This window comes from Macaca nemestrina, chromosome 13 (assembly GCF_043159975.1).
Source record: "Macaca nemestrina isolate mMacNem1 chromosome 13, mMacNem.hap1, whole genome shotgun sequence".
Lineage (NCBI taxonomy): Eukaryota > Metazoa > Chordata > Mammalia > Primates > Cercopithecidae > Macaca > Macaca nemestrina.
Genome location: NC_092137.1, coordinates 76,461,921 through 76,483,267, shown reverse-complemented (window position 1 = coordinate 76,483,267; position 21,347 = coordinate 76,461,921). Strand labels below are relative to the sequence as shown.

Genomic DNA, 21,347 nt, shown 5'->3' with positions numbered 1-21,347 from the left:
GAACCTGGGAGGCAGAGGTGGCAGTGAGCCAAGTTTGCGCCATTGTACTCCAGCCTGGAAGACAAGGGCAAAATTCCATCACACACACTCACACACACACACACAAAGATTTCTTTAATACATAACAATTGTTGAGAGCCTACTATGTCATTTATACCTGGGGCTTTATTTATTGCTATTATATTTGAGTTAATAATTACAAAAGAGATTTAAGCATCCATTTTAGAGATGAAAAAACTAAGATTCAGAGAGGTTAAACAACTTGCTTGAAGTTCCTTAGCTAGTAAGTGGAAGAAATTTAAAACCAGACCTTTTTTGTATCAAAGCCCATGCTCTATGATAAAATAATGCTACTTACATAAAAATAATTGAGCTATGCCATGCATAATCCATTGAAGTTCTTGTAATCAAGGACTAAATTTACTTTATTCCACATGTAAGGTGATCCCTGATTTTCCTAGCAGAGGCCTAATTTATGCATGTTGTCTTGGGATGTCCAGTGTTTGATAATAAACTATATGGTCACTCTCTCAATAAGGTAAATAGACATGGTGTCTTTTAAAAATGCAATTCTGAATGTGTAGAGAAAATCCAGTTGGATCTCTAGGAGAAGAGATGCTTCTCATTGCACTTGTCAATTCTATTAGAAAACACAAATTAGACTTCAGTCTTCAAAGGCATTGACTTTCTAAAAAAATGTTTTGGAGGGAGGAATTCTCCATGTTCTGGGACCATATCTTCGTAAGGTTATGGAAATTTAAGGTGGAATTCACTAAAATTAAAAATAAAAATAAAAAGAGCCCTTGTCATCATTACTTAGTATAGAACATTTATTACCATCCCCTAGTGCAGATAATCCATGTGGATGGTATACAGCACATATAATTAAAAGTCTCTGCTTGGAGGTTCTCCGTGATTAATGCCTCAGGTAGGCATTTTGATTCCTATACTAATAGAACCTGACTGGCTCTGAAACGCTGGTGCTGTTCAGGTATCTCAGGAGTAATAAAAGGTTGCTTTTGGCTTATTGCACAATTCCTTGAGTCATTAATTATAGCTGCCCAAAGTGGAAAGTTTATAATTAAACATATAATTTACTCTTCTACTTTTGGATGAAGTAAATTAAGGCAATTAGATTTCTTTTGATTAAGCATATGGAGCCATTTACAAAGTGCACAGGTGTGTACAAGCAGAAGGTAGACTACAAAAACATCTATGTTTCAAGTGTATTTTGTCACTTTGTTGTCACTCTCTGGCTGAAGTAATTATGTTAATCCATTTGAAGTGGATTTCTTTAGTTTTTCTGGTATGCTGCTGCTCTGTTTATTCCTTAGCGTCCTTAGCTACTTAAATAACAGCAAGTACTGATCAGCTACAAGTGTCAGTTAATCACAAAGATAATTTTGGCTAGGAATGTCCATATGATATTATTTTGGTGAATATCTACTCTGTCATTTAACCCCCACATACATCCCATAATGCATATGCTAGTTGAAAAACAACTATTGGGAAACAAGTTTTATTTTTTCTCAATTTTATTGCATCAATATTCTTTTTCAATGTTTGCCATCTTCCAAAAAATACATCTATATCCCCACTATTTGTGTTATGTACATCACAGTTCAAACTCAAAGTGTTTTGTTTTCTCTTCAGAATGTGTTTTTCTGGGGAGGAATTTCTCTGTGTCCCACTAGAGAAACAATTTGCATGTCAAAGATAACTATGCCCTGACTGTCAACAGAATTATGACAAAAGTCCTCTACAAAGGCTTAAGTATTTCAACCATGATTTGTATAATTAGTAACTATGCCTCTTACAGAATGTGCTTGTACCTTCCAAATGTATGTACATACTGTTATAAGTAAAACACACCTTATTTTAAAACTACTGAATTTATAAGACTGTTTCTCTTTTTGTATTTTCTAAATCAATAGCTAACCATGTAATTACTACTTACATGTAGTCTACATTTAAAAACTTCAGTTGTCAAATTGAATGAAAGTGATTTCATCTCTGTATGAGGCTCACCTTCAGCTGTCTTCCTTTCATCATGTGTAGTTGCCAGATACAACCAGTGACTGTAAAGCATTACATAAAATGACAACTATTTGTGATGGAAAGACTCCAAGGTGGCCCCCATGATCTTTATATCTTGATATTCACACTCTTACGTGATCCTTTTACCTTATGTGATCCTTTCTACTTGAGTAAAGGCAAGCCCTGTGAACTGCCTTTAATCAATAAAATATGGCAAAGATGATACGATGTCATTTCTATGATTACATTACACAGGTTTGTGACTTCTCCTCTCTGAGAAGATTCTGTCCTTTACTGTCTTTGAAGAAGCAAATGGCTGCATTTGCATATACCTAAGATAGGGGTGGTCTCCAACAGACAGGCAGCCAGCAAGAAACTGAAACCCCCAACAACTGCAAGGAAGTGAATTCTGCTAAAACCACATAAGCCTGGAAATGTATCTTCCCAGTCAACCTTGAAATGAGACCCAAGCACTGGCCAACACCTTGACTGCAGTCTTGTGGGACCCTAAGCAGAGAACCAAGCTAAGTTGTGCCCAGACTTCTAACCCACAAAGACCCATGAGATAATAAATGTGTACTGTGTAAAGCCACTACATTTGTAGTAACACTGTTGCATGGCCACAGGAAACCAACATAGGAGGTAAGAGTGACAGGAAGAAAGAGATCAATGTTAGGGAAGCAGCAACCTCCCTACCAACCAACCCAGCCTAGTTGGAGAAAAGGAGACAACATGCTTTATTCAGAGCAAAAATAAAAATTAAAAAAAATGTAAGGGCAGATAAATTCCTGTGAATACCTGCTGGAATTTACAATCTGGATCCTCATCCCATTCCAATCCAATGTTTCCTGATGATTCAAAGGGATCTGCATTAATGAAAGTATCCTGAGCAGCTAGAATTACTGTTTCAATAGGCTTTTCATACTCTGGAAGATCATCAAAAAGATCCTGTCTCAAAGTAGAGACTGGGTTAAGAACAAAGCTGGAGGCATCATGCTACCTGACTTCAAACTATACTACAAGGCTACAGTAACCAAAACAGCATGGTACTGGTACCAAAACAGAGATATAGACCAATGGAACAGAACAGAGTCCTCAGAAATAATACCACACATCTACAGCCATCTGATCTTTGACAAACCTGAGAGAAACAAGAAATGGGGACAGGATTCCCTATTTAACAAATGGTGCTGGGAAAATTGGCTAGCCATAAGTAGAAAGCTGAAACTGGATCCTTTCCTTACTCCTTATACGAAAATTAATTCAAGATGGATTAGAGACTTAAATGTTAGACCTAATACCATAAAAATCCTAGAGGAAAACCTAGGTAGTACCATTCAGGACATAGGCATGGGCAAAGACTTCATGTCTAAAACACCAAAAGCAATGGCAACAAAAGCCAAAATTGACAAATGGGATCTCATTAAACTAAAGAGCTTCTGCACAGCAAAAGAAACTACCATCAGAGTGAACAGGCAACCTACAGAATGGGAGAAAATTTTTGCAATCTATTCATCTGACAAAGGGATAATATCCAGAACCTACAAAGAACTCAAACAAATTTACAAGAAAAAAACAAACAACCCCATCAAAAAGTGGGCAAAGGATATGAACAGACATTTCTCAAAAGAAGACATTCATACAACCAACAGACACATGAAAAAATGCTCATCATCACTGGCCATCAGAGAAATGCAAATCAAAACCACAACGAGATACCATCTCACACCAGTTAGAATGGCGATCATTAAAAAGTCAGGAAACAACAGGTGCTGGAGAGGATGTGGAGAAATAGGAACACTTTTATACTGTTGGTGGGATTGTAAACTAGTTCAACCATTATGGAAAACAGTATGGCGATTCCTCAAGGATCTAGAACTAGATGTACCATATGACCCAGCCATCCCATTACTGGGGATATACCCAAAGGATTATAAACTATGCTGCTATAAAGACACATGCACACGTATGTTTATTGCAGCACTATTCACAATAGCAAAGACTTGGAATCAACCCAAATGTCCATCAGTGACAGATTGGATTAAGAAAATGTGGCACATATACACCATGGAATACTATGCAGCCATCAAAAAGGATGAGTTTGTGTCCTTTGTAGGGACATGGATGCAGCTGGAAACCATCATTCTTAGCAAACTATCACAAGAACAGAAAACCAAACACCGCATGTTCTCACTCATAGGTGGGAACTGAACAATGAGATCACTTGGACTCGGGAAGGGGAACATCACACACCGGGGCCTATCATGGAGAGGGGAGAGGGGGGAGGGATTGCATTGGGAGTTACACCTGATGTAAATGACGAGTTGATGGGTGCAGCACACCAACATGGCACAAGTATACATATATAACAAACCTGCACGTTATGCACATGTACCCTACAACTTAAAGTATAATAATAATAAATAAATTAAAAAAAAAAAAAAAAAACAAAGTAGAGACTGGGGAAGCAGCAAGCTCAGCTATGATTTTTCCAGCTAGCACTACTGTAGGGGCAGAATGGGCTGCTCCAGAAGATGTATTTTCTCCTGTGGCTCCCGCAGTGCATGAGCCAATCATATTTTTGGCCTGAACTTTCCTTAGGGGATGTACTAATTAGAGAAGCCTTGATAAATCACAAGGGTAAGAATGAGGAGCTAAGAAAGTAAATTAATCCCCATGGTATGGATCATATTTACCAAAGAAATATTAGAATAAATAAGACCTCACTACTAGAATATAATTTGCTAATACATACGTTGGTGACTTCCAGTTTCAGCTCTGATGAATAAAGAGCTTAGAAGTCAACACTCCTGTCTTACAACAAGAATAATTTTCTTAGACCTAGTAGAGAATCGAGGTTTCTGGGTAAACTATCACCCTGAAGTCTGTAGAGATTTATGAATATAGAGTCACAGGAAACATCTGCTTACCTGAAGTATATGCCATTGGAGCCATGAGATGGTAGCAACACATAAATGGTAACTTTTGACAGATTTCTAAAGGTTGAACATGGACTAGCATAACAGTAAGAAATTCCTAATGGCAAAAAATTGCGTAAGTTTTACATTCAGTAAAACCACCAGGTTGTTAGTGTGAAGAGCTAAGAAAGGCTATTTCCAGGCTTGGACTAGGAAAAAAGAAAAGTAACCACTAGCCCAGGTGCTGTGGCTTATGCCTATAATCCCAGCACTTTTGGAAGCTAAGGTAGAAGTATTACTGGAGCCCAGGAGTTCAAGACCAGACTAGGCATAGTGAGACCTTGTCTTTGTCTCCACACACACACACAAAATTTAAAAATTAGGGGGGTGTGTTGGCATATCCCTGTAGTTCCAACTACTCAGGAGACTGAGGCAGGAAGATTGTTTGAGTCCAGCAGTTTGAGGCTGCTGCCATTAGCTATTATCATGACACTGCACTCCAACCTGGGCAACAAAGCAAGATCCTGTCTTAAATTAAAAAAGGAAAAAGGAAAGAAAGAAAAAGGAAAAGTAACCATTGATAAATACTATTCCCACAGTGTTCTCCAGGGCAATATCTACACTCCAGGGCTAAAGATTTTACCATAGCCTTATCTCACCAGGGGGAAAGGCATTTCCCAACTCAAACCTCTGCTAGCTTTTTTATCTTACCAAATGGAGTGGAGTAGAGCTAAGAAACACTTGTAAAGCCTACAATCCAAGGACCCAGGGCCACTAAAAAGCTGAGAATTGGTCACATTATAGAATGTTTCCTTTCCACCAAAAATTACCACTACTCCAACAGCCTCCAGTATAACAACAGCAGATAACAGCTAAAAGAGGTACAAAATCTATCTAACAAGCTCTTTGGGCAGCCAAATGCAACAGATAAAAACACAGACACCAGAAGAGTTTGAGGCTTCTGGCATCTATATCTACAAGCAAACATTAAAACACAGCTTAAGTACTAGCCAGATTAACATAAAACCATACACTAATGGCCTTTTAAGTCACAGTTTCTATTACCTATATCATGTGCAGCTTTCAAAAAATTAAAAGGAAAGTAAAAGACAAGAAAAAAAACACAGTCTAAAGAGATAAAGCAAGCATTAGAATCTGATTCAGACAGGGCACAGATTTTGAAATTATCAGGCAGGGAATTTAAAATGATTATAAGTAATATGTTAAAAGCTCTAATGGAAAAATGTAGACAATATACAAAAACAGGGGAGTAATGTAAGCAAAGACAAAGAAACTCTAGGAAAACATAAAAGGAATACCAGAACTCAAAAATACTGTTGCAGAATGATGAATGTCTTTGATGGGCTCATCATGGGCCACTGGACATGGTCATGGAAAGGCTCACTGAGCCTGAAGATATGTCAGTGGAAACTTATCAAGCTGAAATGCAAAGAAAAAAAAAGTGTGAACAAAACAGGACAAGAAATCCAGGGACAATTTCAAAAGGTGTAACAGAAGTGAAATTGGAATATCGAAAAGAGAAGGAAGAGAGAATGGAGAAGACGAAATATTCAAAATGATAATGGCTAAGAATTTAACTAAACTCATAACAGACAGCAAACAACAGATCCAGAATGCACAAAGAACTCTAAGCAGCCTAAACATAAACAAAAAGCAAACCCTATATCTATGCATATCATATTCACATCGCAGAAAGCAAATGGAAAATGGAAAATCTTGAAAGAAGGCATAGGAAATTTAAAAAAAAAAAAAAAAAAAAAAAAACTTACCCAGAGAGAAACAATGAAAAAATTTACATTAGAATTCTTAATATATACCATTCAAACAAGAAAGGAGTTAAATATTTAACATTTTGAAAGAATGAAACCACCATTCCATAATTATATATTCAGTAAAGTAATCCCTCAAAAGTTATGAAGGAATAAAGGCTCCTCATAGAAACAAAAGCTAAGGGAATTTATTGCCAGTAGACCTGCCCACTGAGAAATTTGCAACATTCTTTAGGGAGAAGGAAAATGATATAGGCCAAAAACTAAGATTACCCAAAGAAAAGAAAGTATCAGTAAAGGAATACATGAAGGTAAAATAAAATCTTTTCTTTTTTCTTATTAATTTCTTATTAAGTTATTACTGATAGCTTAATTTCTAATTAATAATTGATCCAAAAGAAAAAAGTTTGTTTAAAGTTATAACAGCAACAATGTAGTAGACGGTTATAGCATATGGATAAGTAGAATGAACGATGACAATGCCATAAGGAATGCGAAAAGAGAACTGAAAATTCTCTATTACAAAGTGGCTGGAGGCACACAGCAGGAGGGGACAGGGTCAGACTTAGGAATGGTGGCCTTCATATTCTACAGCTGACAATTAGCTGCCACCTTTCACAGCCATCAGTCCCAGACCAGATCATAGTATAGTCTACTGCCCAGGTTCTGGGAATTTCTGAACTGTTTAATAACCAATAACTCCAAGTACAGCAGCAACAGCAAAGGAATCTCTCATTACATGAATATATGAATATGAAATTGTTGCAAGAAGCTGGTATCTCCCTTCCAAAGGATATGTGGCAAAGTCACCAGATGAAGCTGACACAATTGTCAAAAAAATTAGGTTCTAAAGATGTGATAATGGCACAGAGTTTTGCTTGTGGTAGAGAAAAAGGAACATTTGAAAGCAGTCCCAAAAGAGGAGTGAAGGTAGTTTTCTCTCAAGAAGCAAAAGCTGTTTCCTCTCAAATAATTGGGAAAAAGTTGTTTACCAAGCAAACAGGAGAAAATGACAAAATATGCAATCAAGTATTGATCTGTGAGCAAAAATATCCCAGGAGAAAATACTCCTTTCTAATAACAATGGAAAGGTCATTTCAAGGTCCAGTATAAACAGGAAGTTTGCAAGGTGGTATCAACACTGAAGATGTTTCTGCTGAGACTCCTGATGTAATAAAGAATCTATTGACGTCGTAAAGGCATCAAAAACGAACAAGCTTTCCAGCTTGCGCAGAATATAAGATTTCCATCTAATATTGTGGATTCTGTTGCAGAAAACATGGTCAAGCTTTACAATCTTTTTCTGAACTACAACACAACCATGATAAAAATAAGCCCAATGGTATAAGATTCAGATGGAGCTCTGTTATGTTTGGATGCAAAGATCAGTTTTGATTCTAATTCAGCCTATCACCAGAAGATCTTTGATCTACAGGACTGGACTCAGGAAGATGAAAGGAACAAAGGTGAAGCTAAGCCACATCTCACCTACACTGGCCTCAGTGAAAAAATAGGCTGTCTAGTAAATGGTGCTGGTTTGGCTATAACCACAATAGATATAACACAACTTCATAGACTACAACCAGCTTCCTTGTTTTCACGGTAGTGCTACAGTCCATCAAGTAACAGAATCATTTACTCTTATCACTTCAGATAAAAAGAGGTACTGGCTATTCTGGTCAACAATTTTGGAGGAATCACTTGATGTTATGTTATTACACAGGGTTTAGTTCTGGCGGTGAAAGATTTTGAAATTAAAATACCTGTCGTGGTACATTTACAAGTTCACTAGTTAATGATGCTAAGGCACTAATATCAGAAAAGCTACTAGAATGGCTTTAAAGCTCTCTGAAATAGTGACCTTAGTCAAGCAAACCCATGTGTATATATAATGTAAGTTGCCAACATGATCTTAAAAAGCCAGTGAATGGCTGAAAATGTTAATTGTGCTATAATCATTGAAAATACTATGTTCTGTGTTATTGTTCTTTTTCTTTTTAGTGTGGGAAGATGGTAATTGTGATCTAAGCACACAAACTTTCAGAAGCATTTGGTCTGCATTTCATTCTACTATTCAGAATGGACTATTTATATAAAGAACATATAATGCAGGTGTCTAGTTTTATCAGTCTTTTTCACTTCTACAGAATATCACTTGCAATATGCCTGTTTATATTGTTGAATATAAAGTTCTACATTGACAAGAGTCCTACAAACAAAATAAATATGAAGAAAAATAACAAAATTGCTGGACTACTCTTTTAAAAAGAGGTAAAATTTATAGATTAAGGGAAGAGATAAAATAGAATAATAGAAAATGCTCAATTAAAATTAAAAAGGCAGAAGAGAAATTTAAAAAAGTATAACAAAATAGTTAAAAGCATGGTAGATATTAAGCTGACTACACCAATAATTACTTTAACTGTGAATGGTCTAAATACACCAATTAAAAGATAGACTGTCAGAGTAAATGAAATATACAAGACACACCTGTACATTCTACAAGAAACCCACTTTCAATACAAAGACTCAGATAGGTTAAAGAGATGGAGAAAGATATACTATGCTAACACTAATCAAAAAAAAAAGAAAGAAAAGAGGAATAACTATTGTATTAGTCAGGATTCTCTAGAATAACAATAGTAATAGGATAGATGTATGTATAAAGAGGAGTGTATTAAGGAGTATTAACTCACATGATCACAATGTCCCACAACAGTTCATCTGCAAGTTGATGAGCAAGGAAGTCAGCCTGAGTCCCAAAGCTGAAGAATCTGGAGTCCAACGTTCAAAGGCCGGAAGCATCCAGCACAGGAGAAAGATACAGGCTGGGAGGCTAAGCCTGTCTAATTTCTTCACATTCTTCTGCTTGCTCTTTATTCTGACAGCTGATTAGATGATGCCCACTCAGATTGAGGGTGGATCTGCCTCTCCCAGTCCACTGACTCAAATGTTAATCTCTTTTGGCAATATCCTCACAGACACACCCAGGATCAATAATTTGCATCCTTCTATACAATCAAGTTGACACTCAGTATTAACCATCACAACTATGTTAATTTCAGACAAAGCAGACTACAGAACAAATAAAATTTTGGGGAACAAATAAAGGCATTGCATAAGAATAAAGGATTCAGTTCTATAAGAATACAACAATCTTTAACCTGTATGCAATGAAGAAGAGATTATCAAAGTAAGTGAGGTAAAAAACGGAAAGAACTACCATTAAACTACCATTGAAATTCTTCAGATAATTAGAAAAAAACTACTTTAAAATTGATATGGAACCAAAAAAGAGCCCATATAGCCAAGACAATCCTAAGCAAAAAGAACAAAGTTGGAGGCATCACGCTACCAGACTCCAAATTACAAGACTACAGTAACCAAAACAGCATGGTCCTTATATAAAAACAGACACATAGACCAGTGGAACAGAATAGAGAACTCAGAAATAAGACTACACATCTATAACCATCTGATCTTCAACAAACCTCACAAAAATAAGCAATGGGGAAAGGATTCCATATTTAATAAATGGTGGTGGGAGAACTGGCTAGCCATATACAGAAAATTGAAACTGGACACCTTCATTAAACCTTATACAAAAATTAACTCAAGATGAATTAACAACCTAACTGTAAAACCTAAAACTATAAAAACCCTAGAAGAAAATATACGTAATACCATTCAAGACATAGAAACAGGCAAAGATTTCAGGACAAAAATATTAAGAACAATTGCAACAAAAGCAAAAATTGACAAATGAGATCATATTAAACTAAAGAGTTTCTGCATAGCAAAAGAAATTATCATCAGAGTGAACAGGCAACCTACAGAATGGGAGAAAATTTATGCAATCTATCCATCTGACAAAGGTCTAATATCCAGAATCTACAAGGAACTTACACAAATTTATGACCAAAAAAAAAAAAACATGAAAAAGAGGGGAAAATACATAAACAGATGCTTCTCATAAAAAGACATTTATATGTCCAAAAAACATAGGAAAAAAAGCTCAACATCACTGATCATTAGAGAAGTGCAAATCAAAATCACAGTGAGATACCATCTCATGCCAGTCAGAATGGCCATTATGAAAGTCAAGAAACAACACATGATGGTTAGGCTGTGGAGAAATAGGAACACCTTAATGCTGTAGGTGGGAATGTAAATTAGATCGACCATTGTAGAAGACACTGTGGTGATTCCTCAAAGACCTAGAACCAAAAATACCATTTGACCCAGCAATCCCATTTACTGGGTATATACCCAAAGGAATATAAATCATTATAAAGATACATGCATGCGTATGTTCATTGTGGCACTATTCACAATAGCAAAGACAAAAAATCAACACAAATGGCCCTCATTGATAGACTGCATAAAGAAAATGTGGTACATATATGCCATGGAATACTATGCAACCATAAAAAGGAATGAGATCATGTCCTTTGCAGGGACATGGGTTGAGTTGGACACCATTATCTTCAGCAAAGTTGGACACCATTATCTTCAGCAAACTAACACAGGAACAGAAAACCAAACACTGTATTTTCTCACTTATAAGTGGGAGCTGAACGATGAGAACACGTGGACACAGGAAGGGGATCAACACACACTGGGGCCTTTCAGGGAGTTGGGAAAAGGGAGAACATCAGGAAAACAGCTAATCCATGCTGGGCTTAATACCTAGATGATGGGTTGATAGGTGCAGCAAACTACAATGGCATATATTTACCTATGTAACAAACTTGGACATCCTGTGCATGTATCCCAGAACTTAACATACATACATATGTATATACATATATGTGTGTGTGTGCACGCGCGTGTGTGTATTTTGTGTCGCTCTGTCACCCAGGCTGGAGTACACTGGCGTGATCTCAGCTCACTGCAAGCTCTGCCTCCTGGGCTCAGGCCATTCTCCTGCCTCAGCCTCCCGAGTAGCTGGGACTACAGGCATCCGCCACCATGCCCAGCTAACTTTTTATATTTTTAGTAGAGACGGGGTTTCACAGTGTTAGCCAGAATGGTCTCGATTTCCTGACCTCATGATCCATCCGCCTCAGCCTCCCAAAGTTCTGGGATTACAGGCATGAGCCACCACACCCAGCCAACATATATATTATAATATAATTAATATAATATAATGAAATAACTAAAAGGAAAAGTAGGCAAATCTACTTTTATAGTTGAAGAATTCAGTACCTCTCCTCTCTATCAGGAATCAATAGAGACAACAGGGAGAAATCAGTAATATATTAATAGTTTAACTGAACAACATTATCAATCAGCTGGACTGATTATGTTTGTAAAATATTTTATTCAAGAACAGTAGAATAACCATTCTTCTCAAGCTCACATAAATCATTCATTAAGATAGCCCACATTCTGGACCATAAAACATAATAGATTTAAAAGAATAGAAACCATACAAAGTATGCTTTCAGGCCACAATGGAAAAAAACTAGAAGTCAATAGCAGAAAAATAGCTGACATTTTTCAATCTCCAAATATTAAATAACAAAATTATAAATAATACATGGATCTAAGAAGATAATTTAAAGCTATTTTGAACTAAATGAAAATAAAAATACAACTTATCAAAATGTTTGGTACGCAATGAAAGCAGTGCCTATAGGGAAACTTATGGCAGTGAACACATATCTTAGAAAATAAAACAATATATAAAAGTAATGATCTAAATTTTCACTTTAAGAAACTAGAAAAGGAAGGGAAATTTAAGCCTAAAGCAAGAAGAAAATAAATAATAAAAGAGCATAAATCAGTAAAATAAAAAACCAGAAAAATAGAAAAAAATTAAAAATGGAAATTCTGCTTATTCTAAAATATAAGCAAAATTGATAAGCCTCTAGCCTAATTATCATGAACACACCACACACACACACACACACACATAGAGAACACAAATTACCAATATCAGAAATAAAAAAGTGGTCATTACTACCAATCTCATGAACATTAAAAGAATAATAAAAAATATTATTAATAACTCTTGTCCCCAAATTTGATAACAGAGACGAAATGGACCAATACCACAAAAGACACAAACTACCAATATTTACACAAAAAGAAATATGGAAATCTAAATAGGGCTATATATTAAGAAAATTGAATCAAAAATTAACAGCTTTCCAAAGGAAAAAGTCACAAGCCAGATGGTTTCACTAGTAAACTCTACCAAACATTTGAGGCAGAAACAAAACCACTTCTCTACAGTCTCCTCCAGAAAGAAACAGAAGCAGATAAAAAAATCTTCCTAATTTTTTTGTAAGACTAGCATTGTGTTAATACTAAAACTAAAGATATTAGAATAAAGAAAAACTAGGGACCAATGTCTCTCATGACCATAAATACAAACATTCTCAACAAAATATTCACAAATCAAATTCAACAACATATAAAAGAATTAAACACCATGATAGAATGAGATTTATTCCAAGTATGCCAACTAGTTCAACATTCAAAAATCAATTAGTAGAATTCATGACATAAACAAGCCAAAGAATAAAATTCCATAAATATATCAATAGCTGTAGGAAAAGCATTTGACAAATACAAAGACCCAGCCACACATGACAAGACACTCAGCTAACTAGGAATACAGGTGGACCTCTTCAAATGATGAAGAATGCCTTCAAAAAACCTACATGGTGTAGAACTGGACACTTCCATTTTAAGATCACAATACAGGCAAAATTTTGATTTTTTTTACCATTGCTATTCAACATCATAATGGGAATCCTAGCCAATGCAATAAGGCAAGAAAGAGAAATAAAAGGTCTAGAGATTGAAAAGGAAGTAACCAAATTGTCTTTGTTTTTAAATGACATGATTGTTTATGTAGATAATCCCAAAATCGATTTATACATACACAGATACAGACACTCAACTGCTGGACCTAATAAGAGAAAATAGCAAGGTTGCAGGATGAAAGGTTAATAAACAATAATGAATCTTTTCCTATATACCTGCAGTGATCAATTGGAATTTGAAATTATAATACCATTTATAGGAGTATGAAAAAGTAAATACTTAGGTGTAAGTCTAACAATATATGTACATTATATGTAGAAAACAAAATTCTAATAAAAGAAATTAAAGATCTAAATAAAAAAAAACAGACCATGTTTATGGATTGGAAGATGATTATGGAAAGATATCAATTTTTCCAAATTTGATTTATAGATTTATTGCAATCCCAATAAAAATCTCAGCAAACTACTGTATAAATACTGGCAAAATAATTCTAAATATTTTATGGAATGACAAAAGACATGGAAGAGTCAAAATATTATTGAAGATGAACTAAGTTGGAGGACCAACACTACCTGATTTCAAGACTTATACAGGTGCAGTAATCAAGACAGTATCATATTGATGAAAAAATAAGCAAATAGATCAATAGAATAGACTAGATAGAGCCTAGAAATAGACTCACACAAACATAGCCAATTAATCTTTGACAGAGGTCAAAGACAATTCAATGCAGAACAAATAGTCTTTTCAACAAATGCTTCTTGAATAATTGGATATCCCTATATAAAGAAAAACAAAAAACAAAAAACCAAACAACAAAAACAAAAGCCTAGAAATATATCTTAGGCAGAAATTAACTCAAAGTGGGTCATAAAAATAAATGTAAAACACAAAAGTAAAATATTCTAAAAACAAATCACAGGAGAAAACTTAAGTGACCTTGAATTGCACTATATGTTGTCAGATACAACACTAAATCACAAGTCTTGAAAGAAAAACAAATGACTGGTTAGAATTTAATAAAATTAAAAACTTCTCCTATGCAAATGATACTGTTAAGAGCAACGAAAAAAAAGTCATAGACTGAAGGAAAATATTGGCAAACACATATCTGGGAAAATCAGTATCCAGAATAGCAAAGAACTAGGCTTCCAGAATAGCAAAGAACTCTTAAAGTTCAACAATAAGAAAACAAATACCCTAATTTAAAAATGGGCAAAAAATCTAAATGGATATAGCATTATAAAAAATACATAGATGAAAAGTAAGTATAGAAAAATATTTGTAACTTTATTTCTCATTATGGAATTGATAATTGAAACAGACATAAGATTGTCTAAAATCTATAAAACTGACAGTACCAATTGCTGATGAGGATGTGGAGCAACAGGAACTCTCATTTATTGTTGGTGACATGCAAAATTGTGTCTCCCCTTTTGAAGAGAGTTTAGGTATTTTTTTACAAAGGTAAAAACAGTCTTCCATAGAATTGATCAGTGGTGCTCCTAGATATTTAACCAACTGATTTAAAAACTTCTGTCACACAAAACCTGCATATAAATATTTATAGCATCTTTATTTGTAAGTGCCAAACTTTCAAGAAACCAAGATGTCCTTCAATCAGGGGAAGCAATAAATAAGCTGTGACATATATATTATCAAATTATATGATATTTTGAAAAAGGAAAATCTAGAGACAGTAAAAATATTAGTTGTCACCAGGAGTTTAGGGGAAGTTGAATAGTGATACAAAGGGGAATTTTGGGGGTTGTGAAACTATTTTTAGAGACTATGATTGTGAGTATTATGACACTCTGCCTTTGTCAAAGTCTCAAAATACTTATAACACAAAAAGTAAACTGTAATGGATACAAATTTAATTTTAAAATGTAATTTTGGTAGTCAAAGAAATTCCAAAATGGATGCAAAATATGACAAAACAATCCAACTGAATTACAAATGCATGACATAATCTCACTTAATGGGCTGGGGGAAAAGGAGCTTATGTAAGTAACTTTATGCTCCAATAGAGAAGAGCATAATTATCTTGTGTGTGTGGTTGATAATTTTAATTTTATTTATTTTTCCAACTTTTATTTTAGATTCAGGGAATATATGTACAGATTTGTTACCTGAGTATATTGTGTGATTTTGAGGTTTGGGTTATGGATGATTCTGTTACCCAGGTACTGAGCATAGTACCTAATACTTAATTTTTCAACTCTTATCTCCCTCTCCCCTCTAGTGTCCCCCAGTTTCTATTGTTGCCACCTTTATGTCTATGAGTACTCAAGTTTAGCTCCCTCTTATAAGTGAGAATATGCAGTATTTGGTTTTAAGTTTCTGCATGAATTTGTTTTGATTAATGGTCTCCAGCTACATCTATGTTGCTGCAAAGGACATGATTTCATTCATTCTTATGGCTGCATAGTATTCCATGGTGTATATGTACCAAATTTTCTTTATCTAATTCACCATTGATGGGCACCTAGGTTGATTCCATCTCTTTCCAATTGTGAATACTGCTGTGATGAACATGCAAGTGCATGTGTATTTGTGGTAGAAAGATTTGGATATATATATATATGTGTGTATATACACATATACATACACACACACACACTCACTCACTCCTCGGTAATGGGATCACTGGATCAAATGGTAATTATTAGTTCTTTGAGAAATCTCCAAACTGCTTTTCATAGTGACTGAATTAATTTACATTCCTACCAACCGCGTATTAGCATTGCCTTTTCTTCACAGCCTTGCCAGCATCTACTTGATAGTTCGTTTGTTTGACTTTTTAATAATCACCTTTCTAACTTGTGTGAGATGGTATCTCATGTACTTTTGATTTCTATTTCTCTGATGATTAGTGATGTGGAACATTTTTTCATATGTTTCTTGGTCACTTGCATGTCTTTTCTCTTTTGAGAAGTGTCTGTTCATGTCTTTTGCCCATTTTTAAATGGGGTTATTAGTTTTTTCTTGTTCAGTTGCTTAAGTTCCTTATAGATTCTGTATATTAGATCTTTGTTAGATGCATAGTTTGAAAATATTTTCTCCCATTCTATAGATTTTCTGTTTATGCTGTTGATAGTTTCTTTTACTGAGCAGAAGCTCTTTAGTTTAATTAGGCCCCAGTTGTCAATTTTATTTTTTGTTACAATTGCTTTTGAGGACTTAGACATAAATTATTTTCCAAGGTCAATGTCCAGAGTGGTGTTTCCTACATTTTCTTCTAAGGTTCTTATAATTTGAGGTCTTCCATTTAAATATTTAATTCCTCTTAATTTTTGTATATGGTGAAATGTAAGGGTCCAGTTTCATTCTTCTGTACATGGCTAGCCAGCTAACCCAGCACCATTTATTGAATAGAGCGTCCTTTTTCCCTTGCTTATTTTTGTCAACTTTGTCAAGGTCAGGTGGTTATAAATGTGTGGCTTTTTTCAAAGTTCTCTATTTCCTTCCATTGGTCTATTTGTCTGTTTTTGTAACAGAACCATGCTGTTTTGGTTACTGTAGCCTTATAGTATAGTATAGTTTGAAGTCAAGTAATGGGATGCCTCCAAGTTTGTTCTTTTTGTTTAGTATTGTTTTGGCCATTTGGGAACTTCTTTGGTGCCATAAGAATTTTAAACTATTATAGTTTCTTGTATTTCTGTGAAAAATTACATTGATAGGTTGATAGGAATGGCATTAAGTCTGTAGTTTGCTTTGGGCACTATGGCCATTTTAACAATATTGATTTTTCCAATCCATGAGCATAGAATGTTTTTGCATTTGTTTTTGTCATCTATGTCTTTTAGCAGTATTTTACAGTTCATGCACAGGTCTCTCACTTCCTTAGATGTATTCCTAGATATTTTATTTTTTCATAGCTATGGTAAATAAAATTGTGTTATTAATTTGGCTCTCAGTTTGAATGTTATTGGTGTATAGAAATGTTACTCATTTTTTGTACATTGATTTTATATTTTGAAACATTACTGAAATTTTTTCCCAGTTCCAGGAGCCTTTTGATACAGTCTTCAGTGTTTTCTAAGTATAGGATCATATCATCCATGAAGAGAGGTAGTTTGACTTCTTCTTTTCCTATTTGTCTTTTCTTTCTCTTGTCTGATTGCTCTGCTTAGGACTTTCAGTACTATGGGGAACAGGAGTGGTGAGAGTGGGCATCCTTGTCTTGTTACAGTTCTCAAGGGGAAAGCTTCCAGTTTTTGCCCATTGAATATGATCTTAACCACAGGTTTGTCATAGATGGCTCTTATTATTTTGAGGTGTGTCCCATCGATGCCTAGTTTCTTGAAGGTTTTTATAATGAAGGTTTTTATAATGAAGGAGTGTTGAATTTCATCAGAAGCTTTCTCTACGTCTATTGAGATGGTCATGTGGTTTTTAATTTTATGTGGTGAATCACGTTTATTGATTTGCATATGTTGAACTAACCCTGCATTCCAGGAATAAGCTTACTTTATCATGGTGATTTAACCTTTTGATGTGTGTTGAATTCAGTTGGCTAGTATTTTTTGAAGATTTTTGCATCTATGTTCATTAGGAATATTGGCCTATAGTTTTCTTTTTTTGTTCTGTCTTTTCCAGGTTTTGGTATCAGCGTGATCCCGGCTTTGTACAAAGCACTAAGGAGGAATCTATTATCCTTGATTTTGGGGGGAATATGATATGATTTGGCTATGTCTCTAACCAAATCTGATCTTGAGTTTCCACCTATTGTGGGAGGGACCTGGTGAGAGGTAACTGGATCATGGATGCATGTCTCAACCATGGTGTTCTCATGGTGGGAGATGGGTCTTATGAGATCTGATAGTATTATAAGGGTGAGTTTCCCTGCACATGCTCTTTTGTATTCTTTGACTGCTGCCATTCATGTAAAATGTGACTTGTTCATCCTTGCCTTCCACCATGATTGTGAGGCTTCCCCAGCCACCTGAAACTGTAAGTCTATATTAAACCTCTTTTGTAAATTGCTCAGTCTTGAGTATGTCTTTATCAGCAGTGTAAAAATGGACTAATACAGTAAATTGGTACCAGTAGAGTGAGCTGCTGCTGAAAAGATACCCAAATACGTGGAAGCAGTTTTGGAACTGGGTAACAGGCAGAAGTTGAAACAGTTTGGAGGGCTCAGAAGAAGATAGGAAGATGTGAGAAAGTTTGGAACCCTAGAGATTTGTTGAATGGCTTTGACCAAAATGCTGATAATGATATGGACAATGAAATCTAGGCTGAGGCGGTCTCAGATAGAGTTGAGGAACTTGTTGGGAACTGCAGCAAAGGTGATTCTTGTTATGTTTTAGCGAAGAGACTGGTGGCATTTTGCCCTACCCTAGAGATGTGTGGAACTTTGCACTTGAAAGAGATGATTTAGGGCATCTGGCAGAAGAAATTTCTAATCAGCAAAGCATTCAAGAGGTGACTTGGGTTCTATTAAAGGCATTCAGTTTTATAAGGGAAGCAGAGCCTAAAAGTTCAGAAAATTTATAGCCTGACAATGCAATAGAAAAGAAAATCACATTTTCTGAGGAGAAATTCAAGCTGGCTGCAGAAATTTGCATAAGTAACGAGGATCAGAATTTTAATCCCCAAGACAATGGGGAAAATGTCTTCAGAGCATGTCAGAGGCCTTCATGGCAGTCCCTCTGATCACAGGCCCAGAGGCCTAGGAAGAAAAAGTGGCTTCTAGGGCCGGGCCCTTGTGTTGGGTCCCTGTGCTGTGTGCAGCCCAGGGATCTGACATTCTGCAACCCAGCTGCTCCAGCCATGACTAAAAGGGGTCAATATAGAAATGGAGCCATGGCTTCAGAAGGTGCAAGTCCCAAGCCTTGGCAGCTTCCATGTGGTGCTGAATCTGTGAGTGAACAGAAGTCAAGAACTGGGGTTTGGGAACCTCTGCCTAAATTTCGGAAGATGTATGGAGATGCCTGGATTCCCAGGCAGTTTTCTGCGGGGGCGGGGCCCTCATGGAGAACCTCTGTTAGGGCAGTGCAGAAGGGAAATATTGGGTCAGAGTTCCCACACAGAGTCCCTACTGGGGTACTGCCTAGTGCAGCTGTAAGAAGAAGGGTCCTCCAGACACCAGAATGGTAGATCCACTGACAGCTTGCACCGTGCACCTTGAAAAGCCACAGGCACTCAACAGCAGCTCATGAAAGTAGCTGGGAGGGAGGCTCTGCCCTGCAAAGCTACAGGGCCAGAGCTGCCCAAGACCATGGGAACGCACCTCTTGCATAAGCATGACCTGGTTGTGAGGCATGGAGTTGAAGGAGATCATTTTGGACCTTTAAGATTTGACAGCCCCACTGGATTTTGGACCTGCATGGGGCCTGTGGCCCCTTTGTTTTGGCCAATTTCTCCCATTTAGAATGGGTGTATCTACCCAATACCTGTACCCCCATTGTATCTAGGAAGTAACTAACCTGCTTTTGATTTTACAGGCTTATAGGTGGAAAAATCTTGCCTTGTCTCAGATGAGACTTTGGACTGTGGACTTTTGAGTTAATGCTGAAATGAATTAAGACTTTGGGGGACAGTTGAGAAGGCATGATTGGTTTTGAAATGTGAGGACATGAGATTTGGGAGAGACCAGGGGTGTAATGTGGTAATGAGTAATATGGTTTGGCTATGTTCCCACCCAAATCTCATCTTGAATTTCCACATGTTGTGGGAGGAACATGGTGGGAGGATCATGGGGACAGTTCTTTCCCATAATGTTCCCATGGTAGTGGGCGGGTCTCACATGAGATCTGATGGTATTTAAAGGGGGAGTTTCTCTGCACAAGCTTTTTTTTGTTTTGTTTTCTTTGCCTGATCCCATCCATGTGAGATGTGACTTGTTCCTCCTTGTCTTCCGTCATGATTGTGAGGCTTCCAAGCCACGTGAAACATAAGTCCATATTAAACCTCCTGCCCAGTCTTGGGTATGTCTTTATCAGTGGCATGAAAATGGACTAATACAAATAGCTTTAGTCGAATAATTACCTGTTCTTTCTTGAATGTCTGGTAGAATTTGACTATGAATCCATCTCGTCCAAGGCTTTTCTTGGGGTGGTAGGTATTTTATCACTGATTCAGTTTTGGAACTCAATATTGGTCTGTTAAGTGTTTAAGTTTCTTCCTGATTCAACTTTGGAAAGTTATTTGTTTCCAGGAATTTATCCATTTCCTCTAGATTTCCTAGTGTGTGTGCATAGACATGTTTATAATAGTGTCTGAGCATCTATGGTATATCTTTGGAATTAGTAACGTCACCCTTGTCATTTCTGATTGTGCTTATTTGGATATTCTTTCTTTGTTAATCTAGCTCATGGTCTATTGATCTTGTTTCAACTTTCAACCAACTTTTGGCTCCTTTACTTTTGTATGGATTTTTGGATCAAATTTTATTCAGTTCAGCTCTGACTTTAGTTATTTCTTTTCTTCCGCTAGTTTGTTCTTTTTTTTTTTTTTCTAGTTCTTCTAGGTATGATGTTAGATCATTAAGTTGAAACCTTTCTAGCATTTGAGGTAGGACTTTAGCACTATAGACTTTCCTCTCAACATTGCTTTGGCCGTATTCCAGAGATTTTGCTATGTTGTGTCTCTGTCTTTATTTATTCATAAGAATGTTTTTATTTCTGCCTTAATTTTGTTGTTTGCCCAAAAATCATTCAGGAGAAAAATGTTTAATTTTCATGTAGTTATGTGGCTTTGAGAGATTTTCTTGGCATTGATTTATATTTGTATTCCACTGTGGACTGTTTATATGTTTGGTATGATTTTGATTTTTTTTTAATTTATTGATACTGAGCATAATTCTCTACTCATA

General features: G+C 36.0%; 1 long non-coding RNA gene and 1 pseudogene across 1 annotated transcript in view; one reads left to right on the top strand and one right to left on the bottom strand.

The window, feature by feature from the left end:
• Nucleotides 1–21,347, bottom strand: part of LOC139357907 (uncharacterized) — a 244,630-nt gene that overhangs the window by 80,533 nt on the left and 142,750 nt on the right. The window lies entirely within an intron of this gene.
• Nucleotides 7,484–8,655, top strand: LOC105465447 (succinate--CoA ligase [ADP-forming] subunit beta, mitochondrial pseudogene; annotated as a pseudogene).